This window comes from Osmerus eperlanus, chromosome 9, assembly GCF_963692335.1.
Source record: "Osmerus eperlanus chromosome 9, fOsmEpe2.1, whole genome shotgun sequence".
NCBI classification, from domain to species: Eukaryota; Metazoa; Chordata; class Actinopteri; order Osmeriformes; family Osmeridae; genus Osmerus; species Osmerus eperlanus.
Window position 1 is genome coordinate 17520625 of NC_085026.1, and position 11686 is coordinate 17532310.

The 11686-nt window shown below is 51.6% G+C and overlaps 1 long non-coding RNA gene across 1 annotated transcript in view; it reads left to right on the forward strand.

Moving 5' to 3' along the window:
* LOC134027003 (uncharacterized) overlaps window positions 1-11686 on the forward strand; it is a 31106-nt gene that overhangs the window by 12685 nt on the left and 6735 nt on the right. Inside the window, exon 2 of the long non-coding RNA XR_009931402.1 lies at window positions 4306-4679. This is a non-coding gene — a long non-coding RNA (uncharacterized LOC134027003). The remainder of the gene's footprint in view (window positions 1-4305; window positions 4680-11686) is intronic.

Sequence of the window (11686 nt, forward strand, 5' to 3'; positions counted from 1 at the left end):
AGAGAGGAAGGGGGGGGGGTTCTGAGCACATGATAACCACTCAGACATATGCTGCAGCAAACCAGGAAGCTGCAACCACACAGCAGAGGGAGAGAGACACTCACAGCACCTACACCTGTCCCTCTCTCTGTCCGCCTCGCTCATCCTCCCCCTCTCCTCTCCCTCTCTATCCATCAACATGTTGTCCAAATGCCCAGCCCCCCTCCCTCCCCCCTGGCACACCCCCTCTCCTCCATTCCCTCCTACCCCCAGGCAAATCAACCAGCAATGCCTGCATGCAAGGCACTGAAATGGGTCATTTTTTAATTAAATACAATATTAATTACTGCGAGCATCATTAACGATATGTGAGATTTGACTAATTAGTGTAATAGTTTTGGAGTCACGCTCATTAAATATGAAAATTACAGCAGTAGAAAGGATTGGTTCCGTGATCAATCTTGTATGGACAGAGAGGAAATGATTTAGAGAATAGCTTTTATTGTACAATTAACTCCATTACAACCTGCCAGACAAGAATAAAGAGAGCAGGGAATTTTTTCGCTGTTAAGAGTTTCTGAGGACCGCTGCCTTTGGCGTCGGTCTTCCCCCTCCTTTCAAATGTGATCTTTTTCCTGTAACCAGACGAGACACTTGCCAAAGCACACAATCCTCTCCAGAGAAGTCCCAGCTTGTCATCCAGTCAATTAGGACAGCTGCTAACTGGAAGACTTGTTGATCGTTTCAACTGACAGGGCTGCTGTTCGTTATACTTTGGGCTGTCGTCCTCCTCCGTCCCTCATGAGGGATTGACAGGCCTCAGAAGGGACGTCCATGAGGAGACTTAACGGGAGGACGTGTTCTGAAGCTGCGGGCACGGGCGCTGTCCAGCACCCCTCCTCAACAAACACACTTGTGTAACACAGAAGGAAAGAGGTTTTAGCTTGGTGGTTGGAGCATTTGACTGCAGATCAAGAGGTTGCACGTTCTGTGCGTCGCTCTGGAAAAAAGCTGCTGAATGAATACATTATTCTAACGGGGGCGAAGCAGCACAGCACATTGCGCCGGTAAACAAATGCCCTCTGAGGTGAGTCAATACTGATGTTGTTTATGTGGACCAGGATCTCTGTCTCTCCTCTGCTCTGGTAAACAGCCCTGGAGCCAGGCCGGGGGAGGCTGCACCTGGCCTCGGACAGAGGGAGCGGTGGGCCCATCCCTGCAGTGTGTTCTGTGTATTTAGCATCTGAAAGCTGTGACAATAACTTTGTTTGCTGTGCGTCCCCTCTGCCCAGGTGGCCTGGCATGTCCAGGCCCTCATTCGGATGGCAGGCTCTCTGTTTGTGTTGACTGCCCACGGCTACTGGCTCCTCTGGCAACACGCGTGTGTGGGGAACAGATACAAATAACCTGTGTTGAGGCAAAGTCAATAATTAGGAAGCGATCCCTATTCAAATCAGAAGTTGTTTTTATTCTGAAATGTCCATGTGTGATAACCATAAATGGATTGGTCCCAAAATAAGAAACAATTCTAATTTGTCAGAGATGAGAGTTTAGAAGTTTTAATCTGTAATCATCATCGTCATAATCATTTTCACATTAAATTACATTTAAGTTTTAGTGGTGTATAGTATACTTTGCTCCAATACTGTTCTCTGTGAGCTCTGAACAGCACATTGTTGACGACCTTGGATCTCAGAGACGGTTCTGGTTATGTACCATAAACATTTCCTTCCTCTTTGAATATATGCAATAATCCTATCTCCCTCCTCCTGAATACAAGGCCTCCATCTTATTGTAATGCTAACCTCCAGACTTCATGCCTGATAGCCAATACTTTATCACAGCTCTTTTTTTTATGGCTTTGGTGTCTCTTTAAAATGATTGCCCCTGTTTTGATCTGATTAATTTTGTGTGAGCACAAACAATTACTTTTCATCTTTATCTGTTCAGGGAATCACCCTTTTTTATGGGTATCATTTATTACAAGTGGACAGCTACTTGTTTATTAGAATTTCAAGCAGCATATCTCGGCGGAGATCTCCCGTGGTCCGTATTTACATTTCAACTTCAGCTAAACAGGCATGACAAACACACACAGCGGAGGCCTGGCCAGCCCTGGATCTTCATTTTCATACCTTTTTTGCCGGCCAGACAGACTGGAGTTTATGCAGAAGTTCCTGAGCCCATGACAGTAGGAGCTGACTTGGGGAGGGAGAAAGAGAGAGGGGGAGGCAGGCAGAGAGAGAGGGAGAGAGAGAGTGAGAGATTAGGAGAGGGAGAAAAAGCAAAAGAAAGCCAGAGAGAGAGGCAGAGAAACAGAAAGGAGAGAGAGAGGGAGGGAGGAGAAAGGGAGAGTGAGGGAGAAAAAGAGAGGGAGAGAGAGACTGTGTTGAGGTGGCAGCAGGCTGGCTGTGAGTGTTTGAGCGTTCAGGTGTGTGTCCATCATTCAGGGGAGGAGGATGAGTTCACGGCCCCTGAAATCCATCCATGACACGGGGGTCTTCTCGGTGAATATAAATGTATGTGCATGTGCCATGGCCAGGGCCACTCTTGACAAGCCAACAGCTGTTAATTATGAATTGGCCTGTGGAGAGGGAGACAGGCTGGTGAATATGCAGAACCGGAGGAGCGGGCAGCGCCCGTGGAACACAAGTGTCAGACCCCCACTGCACCCTGACTGGCATGGGCTGACCCAGGTGTCAATCACCGGAGCAGGCGGCCCCCCGCTCCTCCCGGCCGGCCTGGAGCCTTCCCAGAACGCAGCGCTCTAGCCAGGACCGGACATCAGGGGTTCCCAGGTGAAGCTATTAGGTTTTGAGATGAGTTAAATGTTTTCTTGCACAATACCCAGATATGCTGTGGTTATTTGTTCACGTAGCCTGAAGAAGACATCTTTTTGGGCAAGGTCAGGGAGGGTGTTTTGGGCGAGGTCAGGGAGGGTGTTTTGGGCGAGGTCAGGGAGGGTGTTTTGGGCGAGGTCAGGGAGGGTGTTTTGGGCGAGGTCAGGGAGGGTGTTATGGGTAGGATGTCCAGGGGAACGCCAGTGCAGCGTGATGTAGAGTGACAGCAACTGTCTGACAAACTGCCAATGAGCTGAAAAACTATCCATTTCTTAATGTTGATTGGTGTAGTGGTCAGCCAATCAGAATCAACAGAACTACTTGAGATGAAAACCATTAATCCAGGGGTCTTTTTAAGCGTTTAATTTCTTTTGTCGCCACTTAAAATCCCATCCATCTTTCCTTTGGCCATGCAGTGATCTTGAGTTTACACTGCAGCCATCCACGGGTCTGGGGTTAACACAGGAGCCTTTAACGTCAGGAATATCTCCAGGAATTTTAATTAATTTTCCACTCTTAGCAGCTGAATCTGTGTTAATTTCCCCCCCAAGGACTTTTATAAATTTCATCATTAATAAAATCAGACATTCAATTAGTCCCAAAATCCAGATTGCCAACTGTTTCATAACAGTTCTGATCGCTTTTTCTTTATTCCTCATATGAGGTGGGGGGGGGGAAAAAGCTCAAACTAATTTCATTAATCTAATTGTCATCACTTCAAACCATCTCTTAATTAGTACAAATTAATATGATTAATCAAAATAATGACAAAAAATCATTCAATTACAGGTTTCCAATGGCAGGTGGATGGGTTGGTGGTTGATAGGGGCAGAAGGAATGAGGGCGGGAGGAAGGGTCGTCTGCGAGCAACGGGATTGGTCCTGATTATTCCAATGACTGACAGGTTATCAATCACGCCACACTTTTAATAACGGCTTCCGTAACTTCAAAAGGGAGGCTTAGAATGGTTGTTTCTCTCTTGTCTTTTTCTCTCTCCTGTAGATTTCTCCGTCTTGCGATGAAAGGAAGTGGGAGTTGTGTTTGGAATAAAAGACAGTGGTGTGCGTGAAAACAGATTTCATTTATATGTAGATGATATGTGAGTTCTGCATTTCCTCATCCCATCCTTACCATCCCAATATTTAGGGAAATGTCATATATTTATTTGTTTAATGAATAAATGAATAGTCCCACACTTACATTTTTTGCAATTGTCACAACACCTACCTCTCTCCATCTCTCACTCCCTTTCGCTCCCTCTCTGTCCCTCTCTCTCCCTCTGTCTCTCTCTCCATCTCTCTCTCACTCCCTTTCTCTCCCTCTCTGTCCCTCTCTCTCTCTCTCCCTCTGTCTCTCTATCTCTACCTCTGTCTGTCTCTCTCTCCATCTCTCCCTCGCTCTCTATCTCTTCCTCTCTGTCTGTCTCTCCCTCTTTCTCTCTCCATCTCTCTCTCCCCCACCCCTCTCTCTCCATCTCTCTCCACAGACATATGGGCCTGAGATCCTCCTGCTGCCTCGCTCCTCCATCAGGACCTCCGCTCCAACCAGGCAGGAGAGCACAAGCATGTCCCCATGTGTCACATGCCACCGGGGCACAAGCAGAGCAGCAGGTCCACCCTGGGGCTCCAGGAGCCTGGCAGGGTTGCAGCTGCCACTCCCCTCTCCCCTGGGACCAGCGACCAGGATGTCCCCCTGTGAGGCTTCTGAAGAGGCCTGGCTGTGACCCCCATCTGGAGGCCAGGGGGGAGGAGGTCTCCCCCCACCCCCAGGGAGGGAGGCTGATCAGCAGGCCCATCTTGGGATGGAGCCTGCCCCTCCAGAGCCCCAACCCGGAGTGCCTGGATCGGATTCCCCTGCCTGGTAAGTCCCTCCGCGACTCCCAAGGGCCAGATTCCCTCACCTGCCATGTCAGGGCCGCAAACAGAGAAGTGTGGTGCTTAAGGGGCCGCCAGCACATCCTGTGGAGGGAGGGTTCTAGGCTGGCCTGCAGGGCAACACATCTTCACGCCCGTGGAGAATCTGAAAGAAGGCGTTTAGCGGGGGAGCATAGATGTGTGTGTAATATCTCTATGACAGGGGCTTATCATGACGCTCAGTCTGTCAAGATGCCGCCCTATGGAGAAGTCTCACAGCGCGCTGGTGTCTGATGCATATCTGGCTGACAGTGTGAGACTCTGAGGCATGGTAGACGTCCACAGCACCCCGGTACGGGACGGCTCCCTGTCACGTGCCCACGCGGGCTGATGTTTGCCTTTACGTTCCACTGTGAGCCCTGCCACAACCAGCCATGTTTCTGCTACATGCGGCCATGTTTCTGCCGTGTCCTTGCCTGGTGTGGAGGGCCTGGTCAGGGTCTGGTGCGGAGGGTCTGGTGCGGAGGGTCTGGTGCGGAGGGTCTGGTGCGGAGGGTCTGGTGCGGAGGGTCTGGTGCGGAGGGTCTGGTGCGGAGGGTCTGGTGCGGAGGGTCTGGTGCGGGGGGTCTGGTGCGGAGGGTCTGGTGCGGAGGGTCTGGTGCGGAGGGTCTGGTGCGGAGGGTCTGGTGCGGAGGGTCTGGTGCGGAGGGTCTGGTGCGGAGGGTCTGGTGCGGAGGGCCCGTCATGTGAAGCAGAACCAGTCGACACAGATGCACGGGGGGGGATGAGGCATATGGAGCCGTTTCCTGCTCCCTGCCCAGCCCTGTTCAGACATGTCAGCCGGCCCTAATCACACTCTTTTCTGCATGAGGGGAGAGCAGGACGATCTGGGCTGGGTGGAGAGGCCTGGGGCTCACCCAACACACAGACGATCGATACAGCACAGCTCATGGGAACACACACACACACACACAGAAGCACACACACACACACAGAGCACACACACACGCACACACACACAAACAGAAGCACACACACACACACAGAAACAGAAGCACGCACACACACACAAACAGAAGCACGCACACGTCTCCTGACTACCCTTCATACAGTAAAAGCTATGGTCAGGGTCTTTTCATAACGCCACACAATAGACCATCCTTATTGTGGTCAAACCATTTAATTAGTGGAGAGTGGGTACCAGTAGATGAGGGCCAGGCCTCCCAGGCCTGGAGGAGACACAGGGACGACAGGGGCGTTCGTCAAGGTCTGCACCCAGCTCCCAGTCCTCCACGCAGGCCCCCTCCTCAGCCCAGACACCCTTGGCAGGGCAGAGCAGCCCTCTATGAGCAGGAAGTAGAAAATAAACTGCGCTTCCATATTTTCATTGGGGAAAGTGAACCCAATTTACACCCCGCTCCATTGGAGATGAGCAATCCCCCCACTCCCCACCCTAACCCTCTCTGTGTCCTGCATTATTGTTGAAATAAATAACCTTTCACTGAGATCAGTGTGAGGATCTTCACTTAAATTATCGCTCCACAGATAGCTCACTCACGATCTGCTTCCATATCCATTAACCATCCTGGAAAGTGATTTATGGGTGAAGGGTAAGAAGAAAGAAGTGGAGAGGCGAGGGAGGGGAGTGGTTTGGGTGAGACAATAGTGCCCTCTAGTGGACGATGTTGAGCTCTGCTTCACGATGCAGCACAAGAGGCCTCGGGCACTGGTGAGATATTTTGTTGCTGACAGACAGTGACTGTTAACAAATAACAACTTCCTTTATGCGTTGTATGAGTGTCCTGTCTCCTTCTGTAATGAAATGGGCCTTCTAATGTTTTTTTTGTGAAAAAGGGACAGTCACTCTTTGTCCACTGATGTGTGTCTTAGAAAGGCCTGAGGGGTTGAATTCAAACGATGGCTTAAACACTGGAAACTTCCAGAGCCCAGCACCTGACCTGCGAGACACGTTTCAGAGTCTGTGCTTCAGCTGACAGCAACACCTCCAGGTGCCTGCCTGGTCTCTGGACCTCCAGGTGCCTGCCTGGTCTCTGGACCTCCAGGTGCCTGCCTGGTCTCTGGACCTCCAGGTGCCTGCCTGGTCTCTGGACCTCCAGGTGCCTGCCTGGTGCTCTGGACCTCCAGGTGCCTGCCTGGTCTCTGGACCTCCAGGTGCCTGCCTGGTCTCTGGACCTCCAGGTGCCTGCCTGGTCTCTGGACCTCCAGGTGCCTGCCTGGTGCTCTGGACCTCCAGGTGCCTGCCTGGTCTCTGGACCTCCAGGTGCCTGCCTGGTGCTCTGGACCTCCAGGTGCCTGCCTGGTGCTCTGGACCTCCAGGTGCCTGCCTGGTCTCTGGACCTCCAGGTGCCTGCCTGGTCTCTGGACCTCCAGGTGCCTGCCTGGTGCTCTGGACCTCCAGGTGCCTGCCTGGTCTCTGGACCTCCAGGTGCCTGCCTGGTCTCTGGACCTCCAGGTGCCTGCCTGGTCTCTGGACCTCCAGGTGCCTGCCTGGTCTCTGGACCTCCAGGTGCCTGCCTGGTGCTCTGGACCTCCAGGTGCCTGCCTGGTCTCTGGACCTCCAGGTGCCTGCCTGGTCTCTGGACCTCCAGGTGCCTGCCTGGTCTCTGGACCTCCAGGTGCCTGCCTGGTGCTCTGGACCTCCAGGTGCCTGCCTGGTCTCTGGACCTCCAGGTGCCTGCCTGGTCTCTGGACCTCCAGGTGCCTGCCTGGTCTCTGGACCTCCAGGTGCCTGCCTGGTGCTCTGGACCTCCAGGTGCCTGCCTGGTCTCTGGACCTCCAGGTGCCTGCCTGGTGCTCTGGACCTCCAGGTGCCTGCCTGGTCTCTGGACCTCCAGGTGCCTGCCTGGTCTCTGGACCTCCAGGTGCCTGCCTGGTCTCTGGACCTCCAGGTGCCTGCCTGGTGCTCTGGACCTCCAGGTGCCTGCCTGGTCTCTGGACCTCCAGGTGCCTGCCTGGTCTCTGGACCTCCAGGTGCCTGCCTGGTGCTCTGGACCTCCAGGTGCCTGCCTGGTCTCTGGACCTCCAGGTGCCTGCCTGGTCTCTGGACCTCCAGGTGCCTGCCTGGTCTCTGGACCTCCAGGTGCCTGCCTGGTGCTCTGGACCTCCAGGTGCCTGCCTGGTGCTCTGGACCTCCAGGTGCCTGCCTGGTGCTCTGGACATGTGTTTAGGGGTGAGAGGAGGACCAGACAGGGGATGTAAACATGGGTGTACAGTGTGCCATCTCTCTATCTCACCAGCCGTCCACACCTGCCAAAGCTCCTGAATCTAACCCTTCTCTTCCTCTCCTCTCTCCACCACCCTCCCTCCCTCCCCATCCCTCCCTCCCCATCCCTCCCTCCCTCCCTCCTGTGATGTGCAGCTACACGCCTGGCTGGCTCCTCTTCCATGACAGACTGTTACTTCCTGGAGCGGAAACGCATTTGATTGTTAACATCTGGGCCATTACAATTGCAAACTAGGGCTCTGTACATCAATCAGGAAGTGATTTCAAAACAAAGAGACCATCCTCCAATCAATCTATTGGGAAGCGGGGGCATTACATGCTCCTGTAATCCTGGCTAATTAGCGGGATAATGGGAATGAGATTTATGAATCTGCCGAGGAGAGTGGAGGTGTGAGGACATACTCAAATTAGCAGGGAGGCAAGCTGGAGCAAGACCAGCAGGGTGGGCCGCTTGTTGATGCTTTATTGTTTTATTTTTATCAACTTCTGACCACACTCTCTCCTGCCCAATATATATATATATTTTTTTCAAGTCACTTGTCACTCTCTCTCTCTCTCTCTCAACCTCTCTACCTCCCTCCCTCCCTCCCACGCTCTCCCTCTCTCACTCTCCCTCCCTCTCTCTCTCCCCCCCTCTCTCTCCCCCCCTCTCTCTCCCTCCCTCACTCTCCCCCTCTCTCTCCCTCCTTCCCTCCCTCCCTCTCTCTCCCCCTCGCTCTCTCTCCCTCTCCCTCCCTCACTCTCCCTCCTTCCCTCCCTCCATCTCTCACTCACTCACTCTCCCTCCCTCTCTCTCCCTCTCTCTCTCTCCCCCTCGCTCTCTCTCTCTCTCTCACACTCACTCTCCCTCCTTCTCTCTCACTCTCTCTCTCCCCCTCGCTCTCCCTCCCTCTCTCTCTCTCTCTCTCTCTCTCTCTCTCTCTCTCTCTCTCTCTCTCTCCTTCCCTCTCTCCCTCCCTCTCTCTCTCTCTCTCCCCCTCTCTCTCTCTCTCTCTTTCTTTCTCCTACTTTCACTATATCCATTTGTCACTCACGCTCATCACAAATTCTCACTCTATCTTTCTTTTCTTTTCTCTCTCCTCTCCCCTCTCTCTCTATCAGATGAATAAACAGATCAGGAGAACCCCACAGTCACCATGTATGTTGGTCTCATAATCACACAGAGCCAGGGCCATGCGCCTCTCTCTCTCAAAGAGCCAGGGCCGGGGCCTCTCACAGATCCAGGGCCATGGGCCTCTCTCTCTCACAGAGCCAGGGCTATGGGCCTCTCTCTCTCAAAGAGCCAGGGCTATGGGCCTCTCTCTCTCAAAGAGCCAGGGCCGGGGCCTCTCACAGATCCAGGGCTATGGGCCTCCCTCTCTCACAGAGCCAGGGCTATGGGCCTCCCTCTCTCACAGATCCAGGGCTATGGGCCTCCCTCTCTCACAGAGCCAGGGCTATGGGCCTCCCTCTCTCACAGATCCAGGGCTATGGGCCTCCCTCTCTCACAGATCCAGGGCTATGGGCCTCCCTCTCTCACAGATCCAGGGCTATGGGCCTCCCTCTCTCACAGAGCCAGGGCTATGGGCCTCCCTCTCTCACAGATCCAGGGCCGGGGATTCTCTCTCTGTTTCTGTCTCTCAGCAGATTTGCAGCGTCTAAAGTCAACACTGAAACAACCGAGATGCAACACATTGATGAGCCTTTCATGTGCGTCTTTTATTCCCCTCTCAGTATGGTGGCGTATATCTCCCTGACTTCTTGATCTCTCCAGGGAGACTGTAATGACAACGGAAGCCTGCTTTCAAAAGACAAGCCCTCAGGGGGGGGTGTGAGGGGGAGGGGGGAAGAGAGAGAATCACTGAGTCTGGTAGAGAGCAAGGGGCGTGCGAGTTGTGTGTGTTTCCACGACAGGACAATCGGTGTGTGAGGGAGTGTGTACGTTAGATGTGTAAGGGTGCTTGTGTGTTAGGTGCATGGGTGTGAGAAAGTGTGTGTGACGGTGCATGTATGTTAGGTGTGTGTGTCCCCCTGAGGCGTGTGCCCCCTGTTTTCCTCCTCACGGCCCCAGTCCTGACCTTGCCTGGTGACTGGGGACATTGGCCCCGACAACGGCACATTCTGATAAAACCCTCCCTTTCCCTTCAGCATCCCTTTAATGTCAGCCCTGAAATATGAAGTCATTAGGCGATATTAAAACAGTGCTGACAAACTAATTAACAGAAGACATTATACGGGATGGGCTCGATTAATCCGCTTTAATTGCTCTTTTAAATGGGGGCTCCAATTAAAATTAATAAAGATTTACCGGTGATCACATGAAACTACGTTGAGGAGAGGCTGTCTGAAGGGCAGCCTAAAGTCAGCGTCCTCCATTCTCAAGTTCCTGTCCCTCGCCGCCCCTCGCCGCCCCTCGCCCTCCCAGGGAGAGAGCCCCTCTTGGAGGAGAAACGGAGGATTAAGCGGGAGAACCGCCCCAGTCCCTCCGCCTTGCTCCCTCAGTCTCCAGCCCTCCTGGGTTTGATCACAGCGCCTTCATCTGAAAGGAACTCTGCTCACAGTGTTTTCTCTCAGGACGATGTTCCTCCTCACAAGGCTGTTGACGTTGTTCTCTCTGCATGGCACCGTTTACTGTTGGGTTATTTATGTGAGGCCTCGTGTACAACATGATTGTTAAATATGTTTTACAGCGATCGTAATGGTTTACGATACTGTTGAATAAATACAGAGACCATTCTGAAGTTCTGTTTTCCAAACCAGTTTGCTCTGTTGCAATGAGCCAGTGACTACCACCTGTTTATGGATTTAAACAATCTGACTGTGATAGAACATACAATCCAAAAACACAAACAATATTTTGTAAGCAAAATTATCAAACTATAATGAGATATTTTGTCGGTTTTCTACACATTTTTTCTACAGTCATTGAGATGAGTCTGACAATGACGTTTGAACACAGTTGTGTTTCCTCAAACGACCACTAGGTGACACCACTTCTCCTTTGCTTTGCTGTAGCCTATTCGTCTCCTTTTGCAGAGCGAGACATGGAACATTAAACATGTTAAAAAACGAATGTCAAATTCTACAATTGTTTTGTTGAACTTATAAATAACCCAATAATTTTATTGACAGGCATGTATGTGTCAGCCAATATTTCATGTTGGCTGTAACTCTCCTTTTCTCTGAACACAATGTGGGCCTCCAGCACATGAGGGGAACTGGTCTCCAGGAGTGGTCTCTATGGGAACAGGGTAGTTTCTATGGGTAAAATCTATCATTATTAATGTATTCATTTAGCAGATGCTATTTATCCAAAGCAACGCACAGAGATTTGAAACTGTAACCACTTGATACACAGAAATGCTCTAACCACTGAGCTTCAGCAATAAGTATTCTCGAGGATCCATCTCTGATGGTGTTATGAGTAGTTATATGGGTAGTCATGCTGACACACACCGTACTCCCATGGCCGTGATGACCCACAAACAAATGTATACCACAATACATACACGCTTAGTCTTTCATATCTGGCTATGGCATTGCTCTCAGGGATGCAGCTACCTAACGTTTAAATAACTATTTCTCTTTGGCTTGGCTGTGAGAGTTCCTCTTCAGAGAAAACCACAGAAGAGCTGTGAAGGCTCGAAACGTTAGAGACAACTTGTCTTTGTTTTCCTTCATATCAGACGCTACATTTACATTTATTCATTTAGTTGACGCTTTTATCCAAAGCAACTTCCAAGAGAGAGCTTTACAAAAAGTGCATAGGTCACTGATCATAACCAACGAGA